This window comes from Cherax quadricarinatus, chromosome 33 (genome assembly GCF_038502225.1).
Source record: "Cherax quadricarinatus isolate ZL_2023a chromosome 33, ASM3850222v1, whole genome shotgun sequence".
In the NCBI taxonomy this organism is placed as follows: domain Eukaryota; kingdom Metazoa; phylum Arthropoda; class Malacostraca; order Decapoda; family Parastacidae; genus Cherax; species Cherax quadricarinatus.
The window spans coordinates 18,067,371-18,080,722 of record NC_091324.1 but is presented as its reverse complement, the minus strand read 5'-3'; the positions used below and the strand labels follow the sequence as shown (position 1 = coordinate 18,080,722).

The following is a 13,352-nucleotide window of genomic DNA, read 5'->3' as shown; positions in this document are numbered from 1 at the left end:
CGCTAGTGGAGACCCTATGGCAGAGGGTGCTAGTGCCTACCCTATGACAGGGGGACTAGTGCCGATCCTATGACAGGGGCACTAGTGCCATATAGCAGAGGGCGATAAGACCGTTGCTTTCCAAGGACACACAAGTAGGTAGAATAGTAGCCAATGGCACCGTGGTGGACTACGAGTTTTGTTTTTTATTTAGCAATGTGCTGCTACCCTATTCCATGTGATAGCTACACAATGGGAATAAAAGCTAGCTGTGTTTTTCTATGATATCCCATCATACAGGATGGCCCACACAGGGTTAAAACCAGTCAACCTAAGCAGCAGCAGCGACCACTGCTTCACCCGAGCTGGACTACATTGCTTGAGGTACACAAGTATTGTTTCCTTGCATAAATAGCCGGCACATAGGAGAGAGAGACGCTTATAACAACGTTTTGATGGCTTGGACCATTTACATGCTTCTCTCTCGGTATTGTGACTTTTTGTATTTTGTTTCCTTAAGCGTTCTACTGTGTGGGTGTGACCTGGACCTGCCTAGCATGGGCCAGTAGGCGTGCTACAGTGCTCCTTGCTTATATTATGTTCCTTCACTTAGTTAACGTACTGTACGAGTATTTCTCAAAACTAACGAAAAGAATTCACCGGAGTTACAAAACTGAATGACGTAGCAGCCTGGGAAACTGTGATAGCAGGAAACGCACAGATGCCTTCACGTTTTTCTTGTTATTTTTCTACTGTGGTATTTTGATATATATATATATATATATATATATATATATATATATATATATATATATATATATATATATATATATATATATATATATATATATATATATATATATATATATATATATGCTCTACATAATCAGGGTTTTTTTATTAAGCCTGTCATTGTCACTTATTCCTAAACAAATAGTCAATGATATATTGTAGAAATAAAGTGATCATCTACCTCGTCCCTTCAGGAAGGAGGTTCATGAGGCTATAGTTAAACGGAATCGACTTTAAAACACAAATAAATTATGGTACATTTATTACACAATCAACAAGATCGAATAAGCAGCCAGTAATAGAGTCTAGGCGGCACGAACTCAACACAACCAGCAAAACTCTTTACTGACCCTTATTAAATTGGGTTTAGTTTACCCTTGTCGTTTAGTTCGGGAGGGGAAGAAATTTAGCCTTGGGTAACTCACTGTTATAATTAACCAGTCAGCCGCTACACGCAAAATGACTAGTGGAAATAGACACACGCACACACACACATGCACATACACACGCATACACACACACACACGTTCAAGGCTCTGTACACCAAGTACGTCAGGTACATGCTGGAGTATGCAGCACCAGTTTGGGACCCACACCAGGTCAAGCACGTCAAGAAATTAGAGAAAGTGCAAAGGTTTGCAACAAGACTAGTTCCAGAGCTAAGGAGAATGTCCTACGAAGAAAGGTTAAGGGAAGTCGGCCTGACGACATTGGAGGACAGGAGGGGTAGGGGAGACATGATAACGACATACAAAATACTGCGAGGAATTGACAAGGTGGACAGAGACAGGATGTTCCAGAGATGGGACACAGAAACAAGGGATCACAATTGTAAGTTGAAGACTTAGATGAATCAAAATGATGTTAGGAAGTATTTCTTTAGTCATAGAGTTGTCAGGAAGTGGAATAGTCTGGCAAATGATGCAGTGGAGGCAGGAACCATACATAGTTTTAAGACGAGGTTTGATAAAGCTTATGGAGCAGGGAGAGTGAGGACCTAGTAGCCATCAGTGAAGAGGCAGGGCCTGGAGCTATGACTCGACCCCTACAACGAATAGGTGAGTACACACACATACAGGTTAACACTTAGTGGCATAATAGCACGTCCCTTAACGGGTCATCTTATGACAAACCACGGAACGGGTGGGGACTAAACCCATTTTGAGTGAGTCGTAAAATTCACTCGCCATGGGTACAAACCCCACCTATTCCGTGGGTTGTTTGCAATCGTGTTATTACTATTTCGTGAGACATGACATCTGTGGCAGGGGGTTTTCCCCTGACAAAACAGCACCTCTCCTGTATGCAAGTAATGGTATACTGGTGCCTCGTGGCCTGGTGGCTAAAGCTCTCGCTTCACACGACGAGGGTCCGGGTTCGATTCCCGGAGAGAGTAGAAACATTGGGCATTTTTCATTACACCGGTTGTCTATGTTCCCCATCAGTAAAATGTTTACCTGGTTGTTAGTCGACTGGTGTGGGTAGCATCTTGGGACAAAACTGACCTAATTTGCCTGAAATGTTGTGCGTAACAACCGGCTTTTTTTGTAGCTGCATGTCATTCGTGTCAGCTAGGTTTGTATACCTTGCACATGTACGTGTAGAAATAAAGATATATTGTATTATTATTATTATTATTATTATTATTATTATTATTATTATTATTATTATTATTATTATTATGTGTTGATTTTTTTTTTTTTGAGTAGGATCTTTCCTAAGTACAGGTATTCCAGTAGCTGACTCAGGATATATACACTGAGTGGTGTATATCACGGTAAACATGCATTCCTATTTTAAAGATTAAAGTGTTCTTGACTGGTGGTGAATAGGTAGCATGGAGCCTTAATAACCCTCGTACAGTCAGTAAGCTTTAAGCTGAATTAACCAGTGGTTCCTGACTAACCAGTGGTTCCTGGCTAACCAGTGGTTCCTGGCTAACCAGTGGTTCCTGGCTAACCAGTGGTTCCTGACTAACCAGTGGTTCCTGACTAACCAGTGATTCCTGACTAACCAGTGGTTCCTGACTAACCAGTGGTTCCTGACTAACCAGAAGTTCCTGACTAACCAGTGGTTCCTGACTAACCAGTGGTTCCTGACTGACCAGAAGTTCCTGACTAACCAGTGCTACAACCACGGTTTTCCTGTAGGTCTTCCACTCATCCTGTGAGGTGTATCATTACAACATTGGTATACAATACCGACAAGATGACCAGGAATTCAAATAAAGATACCCAGATGTGTCTAATTCCTCACTCTCTGAAGGTGTAAGTTTCTCTTGTGTGTGACTCACTAGTTTACTTTTGGGTGTTTCAGACTGTGTGCTTGTGTGTGTTTATATAAAAGTGTACGCTAGCTGCCAGTGTGAGTGAATGTATGTGTACACTTGCTAGTAACGCATGTGTATGTATCCGTATACACTAGCTACTAATGTATGCATGTATATATATATATATATATATATATATATATATATATATATATATATATATATATATATATATATATATATATATATACATATATACATATATATATATATATATATATATATATATATATATATATATATATATATATATATATATATATATATATATATATATATATATATATATGCAAAACAACCACTCTGAAAGAATAGAGAAATTCCAAGCGCTTTCGTGACTACTCACATTATCAAGGAACTATGAAAGTGAAGCATCCAAGGAAGCTATATAAGGGGTCGGCCAGCACCTCACTATCAGATCCCACAACGGTTAAACACGTGACGCGCGGCGAGCCAACTTGGATAGGTCCTTTGCAAAACTCACCCCCAAGCTATTTATTTGTCCAGTGTATTATTAAATTCTACCCAAATTCTATTAATTATAAATGGATCTAATTTATATAAACCAAAGGAAATATTCATATTATTGTCAAAACTGCTTTTTATGAAACAAGATTCAATTATATTCCTGTCGACCATGGACTTGCTTGATACTACTTTCTCAACTTTTTGAAAATCAATTGGATGGTTAAAATCTCTTACATGAATAAATAGAGCATTGGAATCTTGTCCAGTTCTAATGCTATATTTATGTTGTTTTAATCTTAGTTCGAGATTTTTACCAGTTTGACCGTAATAAACTTTATCGCAAATTTTACAAGGAATCTTATAGACACATCCATCAGCATTTTAGGGGGAATTCTTAATCAAAAGTTTTTTTACTGTATCAAGATTTTTGAATACAACTTTAATATTAAAAGTCTTAAGAAGAGAAGGCATATCAACCAAGTTGATATGCCTTCCTTGATAATGTGAGTAGTCACGAAAGCGCTTGGAATTTCTCTATTCTTTCAGAGTGGTTGTTTTGCATATTTTGAAATCACCTGTTTACTGTGATCTTATTGCATATATATATATATATATATATATATATATATATATATATATATATATATATATATATATATATATATATATATATATATATATATATATATAGTATGGAAGAAGTGAATGTTTTCAGATACTTGGGAGTTGACGTGTCGGCGGATGGATTTATGAAGGATGAGGTTAATCATAGAATTGATGAGGGAAAAAAGGTGAGTGGTGCGTTGAGGTATATGTGGAGTCAAAAAACGTTATCTATGGAGGCAAAGAAGGGAATGTATGAAAGTATAGTAGTACCAACACTCTTATATGGGTGTGAAGCTTGGGTGGTAAATGCAGCAGCGAGGAGACGGTTGGAGGCAGCGGAGATGTCCTGTTTAAGGGCAATGTGTGGTGTAAATATTATGCAGAAAATTCGGAGTGTGGAAATTAGGAGAAGGTGTGGAGTTAATAAAAGTATTAGTCAGAGGGCAGAAGAGGGGTTGTTGAGGTGGTTTGGTCATTTAGAGAGAATGGATCACAGTAGAATGACATGGAAAGCATATAAATCTATAGGGGAAGGAAGGCGGGGTAGGGGTCGTCCTCGAAAGGGTTGGAGAGAGGGGGTAAAGGAGGTTTTGTGGGTAAGGGGCTTGGACTTCCAGCAAGCGTGCGTGAGCGTGTTAGATAGGAGTGAATGGAGACGAATGGTACTTGGGACCTGACGATCTGTTGGAGTGTGAGCAGGGTAATATTTAGTGAAGGGATTCAGGGAAACCGGTTATTTTCATATAGTCGGACTTGAGTCCTGGAAATGGGAAGTACAATGCCTGCACTTTAAAGGAGGGGTTTGGGATATTGGCAGTTTGGAGGGATATGTTGTGTATCTTTATATGTTTATGCTTCTAGACTGTTGTATTCTGAGCACCTCTGCAAAAACAGTGATAATGTGCGAGTGTGGTGAAAGTGTTGATTGATGATGAAAGTATTTTCTTTTTGGGGATTTTCTTTCTTTTTTGGGTCACCCTGCCTCGGTGGGAGACGGCCGACTTGTTGAAAAAAAAAAAAAAAAAAAAAAATATATATATATATATATTAGCTACTAATGTGCGCGTATTCACCTATATGAGGTTGTTGGGGTTGAGTTTTAGCTCCTGGCTCCGTCTCTTCACTGGTCGCTAATAGGTTCAAATACTCCTGGCTATGTGTCTTATCGTACTTCTTCTTAAAGCTATGTATCGATCCCGCCTTTACCACTTCATTCTCCAGGACGTTCCACTTCCTGACTAAAATACTAAATAAATATTTTCTAACATCCCTGTGACTCATCTCTATTTTCAACCTCCAGCTGTGCCCTTGTGCTCCTGTTTCCTATCCCTATTAATTCCAATCTGTATTTTGTAAGTTCTTATCATATCACTCCTAGTCCTCATTTCCTCTAGTGTCATCAGGTTGAGTTCCCTTAACTTCTCTTCATAGCTCTACGTATGGGTTCCATACTGGTGCTGCATACTCCAATATGGGCCTGACGTACAATGTATACTTTGTCGTGAATAACTCCTAGCTTAGATTTCTGAAAACTAGTCTTAGATTTGCCAGACGCGCAGTTGCTGCAGCAGTTATTCGGTTGATGTACGCCCCAGGAGGCATGTTCGGTATAATACTCACCCTAAAGTTCTTGAGTGAGGTTTGCAGATTTTGCCCCCGAGCCTGTACTCCATTTGCGGTCTTCTTTACCCATCCCCAGACTTCATAACTGTGCTTGCTGTGGGTTCAGTTCCAGTAGCCACTGGTCAGACCAGACTTACAGTTTGTCCAGTTCCATTTGTAAGCTTTCCTGGTCCTTATCTCCTTGTATTCTCCTCACTAGTTTCACATCTGTGAACAGGGACACCTCTGACTTTTCCTTGCCACCCCATGTCATTCTCGTGTACAAGAAATAGTACAGGCCGTAGTACTGAAGCTTGTGGATCACCATTCGTCACATGTACCCATTGCGATCTCTTCCCGACAATCATTCACTGTATCCTTCCTGTTAGGTATGCCTTGATCCATTGTAGTGCCTTCCCTGTAATTCATGCCTGCCCCTCTAGGTTTTGTTCCAGTCTCTTGTACAGTATTGTGCCAAAAACCTTCCTACACTCCGAGAAAATGGAGCCTACCCATCCTTCTCTTTCCTGCCTCACTTCTGTCACCATTTCATAGAACTCCAGTAGGTTTGTGAGACAGGATTTGCACTGTCTAAAGTCGTGCTGGTTGTCATTTATGAACTCAGTTCTCTCTAGGTGCTCCATCACTAACTACTAATGTATGCGTGCAGGTACGTGTCAACGTCCTACAATAGCCGCTGGACATACACTGGGCACCAGGAGAAATATTTACACAGTAATATACAAATTATGTTTTCAGTAATAGGTGGAAAGTTGAAAAGTGTCTGTATATTAACCAGGATAATCATATTATTAACTACTAGATTAATTATAATCTTAGTCGTAAAATCAGAAGCGTAGTAGTAGAAGTAGTAGTAGTAGTAGTTCTAATATAGTGATTATATGACGAAACCACAATGGAGAAACGTTTCGCCTATACAGCAGGAGTGAGGCTCAGCAGTTAAAGATATTGTCACAGGTGAGCGGGAATCACTAGAGGGAGCAGGTCATGCCCACAAGTTGGGCCAGATGTTAACAATAGAATTCAGATGAATGGTTCAGAGAACCGACAAGTTGATAAATTAGACACATGTGCAACACTTCGGTATCTTTATTGAGGAAACGTCTCGCCACACAGTGGCTTCATCAGTCCATACAAAGGAGAACACTGAAGAACAGGAGGAGTTTGAGGTAATCAGCCCCTCAGCCTGATTCAAGATTGATGGACTGACCACATCGACTCAAGGCTGAGGGACTGATTACCTCAAACTCCTCCTGCTCTTCAATGTTCTCCTTTGTATGGACTGATGAAGCCACTGTGTGGCGAAATGTCTCCTCAATAAAGATACCCAAGTGTTGCATATGTGTCTAATTTATCAACAATACAGTTGTGGAATACAAGAGACGTTCTCTGCACGAACTCAGTCAGCGCCATCCTGGCCAAGAATGCGTTCCCGTGTCCGAAAATGCCCTCTTGTATCATTCAGTTTCGTCTCGTTCCTCTTGCCTAATGGCAGTGAGATTGAAGGTAAGAAAATGACGACGTCCTCGACCTGAGTAGTGTGTGCGTGTTTTGACCAGAAAATTCGAAAAGACAGCCGATGCATCAATTCATCAACTCGTTGATGATGAATTGATGTAGCGAAGACATGTTTACAAGACATGTTATTACGAATAATATGCCTCGGCTACAATATCGTTGCTGAAACAATTGACAGCCAGGCAACTGTACACATATGCAACTAATGTGACATTTTATTGTGGCAACGTTTCTCTCTCCAGGAGCGGCTTAACAAAGCTCCTGGAGAGCGAAACGTTGCCACAATAAAATGTCACATTAGTTGCAGCTGTGTCCATTTACCATACATTTTTGTCGGTAATTCTGCCAATATTACTAACTGACAGCCAGCCACCAGTTTGGAGAGGCAATTTAAGACGACGCCTCAGCCAGTCCTGGAGTATTGTTAACTGCACAAGACCCAAGAAAAAGCCGTCTAAACAGTTTGCAGGTTGTAGGTTTGTTGTGGAAATATTATAAATTGCTGTCATATTCCCTTGTGCAGTCGATAAGTTTTAAGCCCAATTAACCCACCAACTAGTGGTTCCTGACGAACACTTATACTGCAACCATGGTTCTCCTGATTCACTGCTCACCCTTAGTGAGGGTTATCAATACCGACAAGATCACCAGGAATTCAAATAAAGATACCCCGGTGTTCCACGTGTATCTAATATCTCACTCTCTGAAGGTGTGTGTGTAAGTTTCTCTTGTGTGTTTCTTGCTAGTTTGTTTGTCATTTCTGTTTGCGCACAAAAGCTGCGGAAAAACCACTTACTGGCGTGTTTCTCCAACGCAGAGCGAAACTTTCTCCCAGTAAAAATTTGTTATGTAACTTGTGATTTTGTCTTCACATTCACCAGTATTACGCCATTTCATCAGGTTTTCTAACAGGATCATTTAAAATACAAACGTAACATGATTCTTAAATGCTTCGACTATTATTTTATTCCTGCAGCAGAGTATTTTATGGGAAAATAAAATCTCAGGGTGACGAAATTTGATCGAAGTTCTTTTGTAATTTTACGGTGCTTTCAGGTACTATAAGATGTTTAATGACGTTAGGGATATCTAAAGCATGTCGGAAGCTGCTTCTGTAGATCTTTTGGTTTCTCAATCGTGTGATGCTCACTGTATTTATAAGACATTAAATATTTTCTTAATGTATGTTTCTAACTTTCAATTTTTAATATATAAGGTCGCGTGTTTTGTGTTTGTATGCTACGTTAGGCAACTATTAAGTCAACGTCTCGCTCACCAAAGGGCTTCATCAGTCGAATAATAAGAGATATAACAAGGAAATATGTAGATTTAACAATAAACTGTCTTTTAAAGTGAATCGAGAACCATTTGATAAGGACAATTTAATGATGATAGGGACACTTGTGTATATTTCTGGGATATTTATTTAAGGAAACGTTTCGCCACTGGCAACTAAGGACAGGTGAATCCAATTGTGGCGAAACATTTCTCTTAATAAATGAACTGAACTGCACACAGGTTTCTTTTCCCACAGTTTGCCGCTGTCACCATAACTTTTACAACTATTTAAATATACCTACACTCAGACCTCGACAAAATAAAACTCGGAGTTGTCATCGGATTCCTCCCGAGGACCTACAGCGTATGTAGCCTTGAATATCCGGAGGAGCAATATACCTACATTCACCATATTTTCCCTACACTACACTTCGCTTCTCATCATAACCTTAAGCCTGACAGATCGCTGGATAGGTTTGTCATCCTCCGAACAGCAAGGTGGATAATATTTCCAATCTATAGTATTCATGTGTTATTCGTCAGCTTGTCATTGTGCACCTATGATCAAACGTTATTATTTTCAATGCCTTCTCTAAATGCCACTGTTATCAGCTTTTCCAAAGGGAGATAACCAGCAAGAAACCCCACAAGTCTAATTGAAACCAAAGCTGGACCTCGTAGTATCATGCGGAGGACGGGAGAAAACATCTGTAGGAGAGACAGCTGAGACTTACACACCAGTGTCAGTGAACATAAACACGCCTGCCGTACTGACAATAATGCCTGTGTTATTCACAGAAATAGCCACGACCACTTGATGAAGCGGAATGATGCCAAACTTATCATCAAGGAAGAGGATTTACCTGACTCCCGTTGTTTAGAATCTGTGGTAATTTGTGTTGGCAATACAGTTATGCTGAGCACAGGGAGCTTCTATATCTCCAGGTGACGACGCAATTAACTATATTGTGTACCCCACCAGTGTAGTGTAGTGGTGGTAGATTTAGTGTAGTGGTTGTAGATGTGTAATGTAATCACTACACCTGACCTTCGTGCTGCTACATAGTGCCCCTGTCTTTCTGTCTCTGCATTGGACTAACAAAGCAACTACAGGGTGAAACATTTCCCTAGACGTTTTCTGACGTTGTATATATTTGTCAGCATTATATATCTCGTCTGTAACTTTCACTCAGCACAATGAGTGCACTATACTGACACTGGATAAACTCCAACATTGCTGAAAGTCTTCAACATCAGTCAACCATTCCTCTCTCATCTGACACAGTCAACTACTTCCTTACTCAGTCCTTCACCTACTAAACATACCACTACCACCACCGAAACTCCCCCACCACTGAAACACTCCCCCACCACTGAAACACTCCCCGCCACTGAAACACTCCCCCACCAATGAAACACTCCCCCACCAATGAAACACTCCCCACCACTGAAACACTCTCCACCACTGAAACGCTCCCCACCACTGAAACACTTCCCCACTACTGAAACACTCCACCACTACTGAATCACTCTCACTGCCATGGGAGTGGCTCCTTTCAAATTAGCCTATTATAACTGGATGGTGTTCATGAGGTCAACGCCCCCGCCGCCAGGTCCATCGCCAGCCCTCGCATTAATAAATACTATACATAGCTGCATCTCTGAATTAACGTTATGTGCAGAGTTTCATTGTACACTAAGGTAACGCCCTAACTTACTTTGCACCTTAGCTCTGCCCAGGTTATTTAGGGTCAATCTAATTTCGTTGGTGTTGCTTAGCATAAGTAATATAGTGTCTGTTTCGTTGTGTCCAAGTTTGATAGATATATATATATATATATATATATATATATATATATATATATATATATATATATATATATATATATATATATATATATATATATATATATATATATATAAAACAACCACTCTGAAAGAATAGAGAAATTCCAAGCGCTTTCGCGACTACTCACATTATCAAGGAAATCACCTGTTTGTGTGTATCTTATCTGAAAGATAGAGAAATTCCAAGCGCTTTCGCGACTACTCACATTATCAAGGAAATCACCTGTTTACTGTGATCTTATTACACATATATATATATATATATATATATATATATATATATATATATATATATATATATATATATATATATATATGTCGTGCCGAATAGGCAGAACTTGCGATCTTGGCTTAAATAGCAACGTTCATCTTGCCATATAAGACAAGCTAAAATTTGTGTATGCAACAATTTCACCAAAATCATTCTGAATCTAACGAAAAAAATATATTTCGCTGTGCTTGTTTAGTATCAAATTATTGTAAACAAATCTAAAATATATTTAGTTGGGTTAGGCTAAAATAAATTGTTCTTGTTATAATAAGGTTAGATAAGTTTTCTAAGTTTCTTTTGGTGCATAATTAAAAGTTTTTACATTAACATTAATCAAAAAAATATATCTTTAAACTTATAAGAGAAAATTTTAGAAAGGACTTAATTTTAAATGAGTTCTTGCTAATTGACTAGTTTTACATATTCGGCACGACATATATATATATATATATATATATATATATATATATATATATATGTGTGTGTGTGTGTGTGTGTACAAAACCAACTTCTGTTCTCGTACAATCTCGAAATTTCTTCTTATTAAAAAAATTAAGTGACACTTATTTTCTAGCATAAATTTCTATTTTTGTAATGAAATTGTACAGATATACAATGATCGCATTATTTTACGGAATAATGAATTACATGAAAACTGTTATTATACGTCAGAGAAGTAGTGTATTAAATTGTATTTGTTTTAACAAACTGTGACTGGGACAACGCTTTGCTGTGTAGAGAGAAAAGTTGTCTAAATGAAGGCTTTCTCTACAACGAGTGTCATCACCATTGTCGACTTAGATATTGCCACCGAAGTGGCTAGTTTGTTGTGCACCCCATATCCATCCTTTGGACGCTAGCGCAAGAGAATATGGATACACAAAAGACCTAGAAACTAGGCCCCAAAAGGCTTAACAGGTGTACATTTGGATTTGCATCGACAGTTCACTTATTTGTTACAAGCAAATTTAGGAAATTTGCTTAGTATATCTGGTATCTTATTTTTATTAATAAGATATCTTGACATGTCACATAGGTTATTATGCTGTTTATCTCTATATTCCTCAATAAGTGGACAATTAAGCACTTAGTGTTCAAGACAGTGACCATATGTCTGACCATATAATTTGTATTTGGTTTGATTATCATCTGTGTGTCTCCCAAACTGCCAGAAGTACTTGTAACCAAGCCTAAGCCTGGCCACTACAACATCAGTCAGTTTGTTCACATTGCAAATTGCTCCATAAATATACTTATCTACGTTCATGTTATCAAAGTGGGTTATAGATCTACTCAGGCTTCTAACTGCACTCCTTTCACATTCATTTTCATTGTTTACTTCTCTCCTAATATTATTTCTAATGCTACACACAGGTACTATTGTCGGTGGTGCGTCATAAGAATCAAGTCTTGCATTGTTAATAATAACTGATCCATGTTCGTGCACCATAACTCGTCTTTTTAGGTTCACACCTTATTACCAACATAATTTCTGCCACTATGTAAACATAATCAACATAATCGCAACTAACCCGCATATTGTAGATGGAACTGAGGCAATGTCTTGGTCTGTTCAAGACTCTTATCACTACTTGTTAATGGTCTAGGATGGACCAAGACACAGTCTTAAGCTTCATCTTCAGATGGTGAGGTTTTATAAATTGTTTCAGCCACCTCGTTGAGACATATGAAATCAACTAATGTCCTACCCTGAGACCTGCGGATAATCTTGGTGGCAACCGAAAATTCTTCTGTTGCCTGCCTTTCCCATTTATTTCCAGGCAACAGAAACGGCTGAACATTGTTACGCAGTATTAAGTATTGAAGGCCAACAGTCACAGAAGACAGTACACTCGATGTTCTGAGTGTTTCCTGAAGTAAAACAGGTCAGTGTTTTAACTTTGAAACCACGAAGAATGTACAGCATGTTGCAGCTTCAAGTGTACCGAGGTTTGTGTAATCAAGGACAACGAGGCCTAGCTCTTATGAGAGTCAGCGAAGCCTAACTCCTATGATGAGCGGCAGCGAGGCCTAGGCCCTGTGATGAGAGGCAGCGAGGCCTCGCTCTTGTGATGAGAGTCAGACTCCTGTGTGTGATGTCGAGTACTCACGTGTTAGGGGTTCGGGGAGGTTGGGAGAGCGAGAGTTGTTGAGTCTCTGGCTGTCGGGTGTGGAGAGACGGGTTGGCACCGTGGAATCCCACGGAGGCAGTGAGTGTGCGTGCGGTGTGGCTGGGCACTCGGCGGACGCGCGTGTGAGTGTGTGTGACGGGAAGGCAGGTGATTCCACGTACACACCACCAACAGTGATGACCCCGACTCCTCCGCCGTCTCTTATAGTCTGTGGGCCAGGCTTACTATCCCCTCACCCCTCCCATTCCCGTCAAATCCACCCCCCTCCCCCACCCCTACCCCTAAATATCACCCACCACCCTGTTTCAAATCCTCTCCTTGCCCGTCACGCCCCCTCTTCTCTCCCTTGCGTGGGTGTCTCTCTCCCACACTCTTCGGCGATTACATATTGGTCATTGACTGTTTGTAGGAACTGGAGCAGTGACATATGCACATGATGTTACATCTTCAGTGGTTCCCGTTGATTTGTTAACCAAATTCTTTATCTCTGGTGTAAACTATAAGCAAA

General features: G+C 39.7%; 1 protein-coding gene across 2 annotated transcripts in view; it reads right to left on the bottom strand.

The window, feature by feature from the left end:
* The window catches only part of Mip (Myoinhibiting peptide precursor), a 153,996-nt gene extending 140,957 nt beyond the window's left edge, over positions 1–13,039 (bottom strand). The window contains exon 1 of one of the 2 annotated variants that reach the window (XR_008407793.2): positions 12,824–12,958. The gene's annotated coding sequence lies outside the window, so the exon portion shown is untranslated. Of the gene's footprint in view, positions 1–12,823 lie in introns of both variants that reach the window. The other variant, XM_053783982.2, reaches the window with a different exon arrangement.
* Positions 13,040–13,352: the final 313 nt, after the last annotated feature.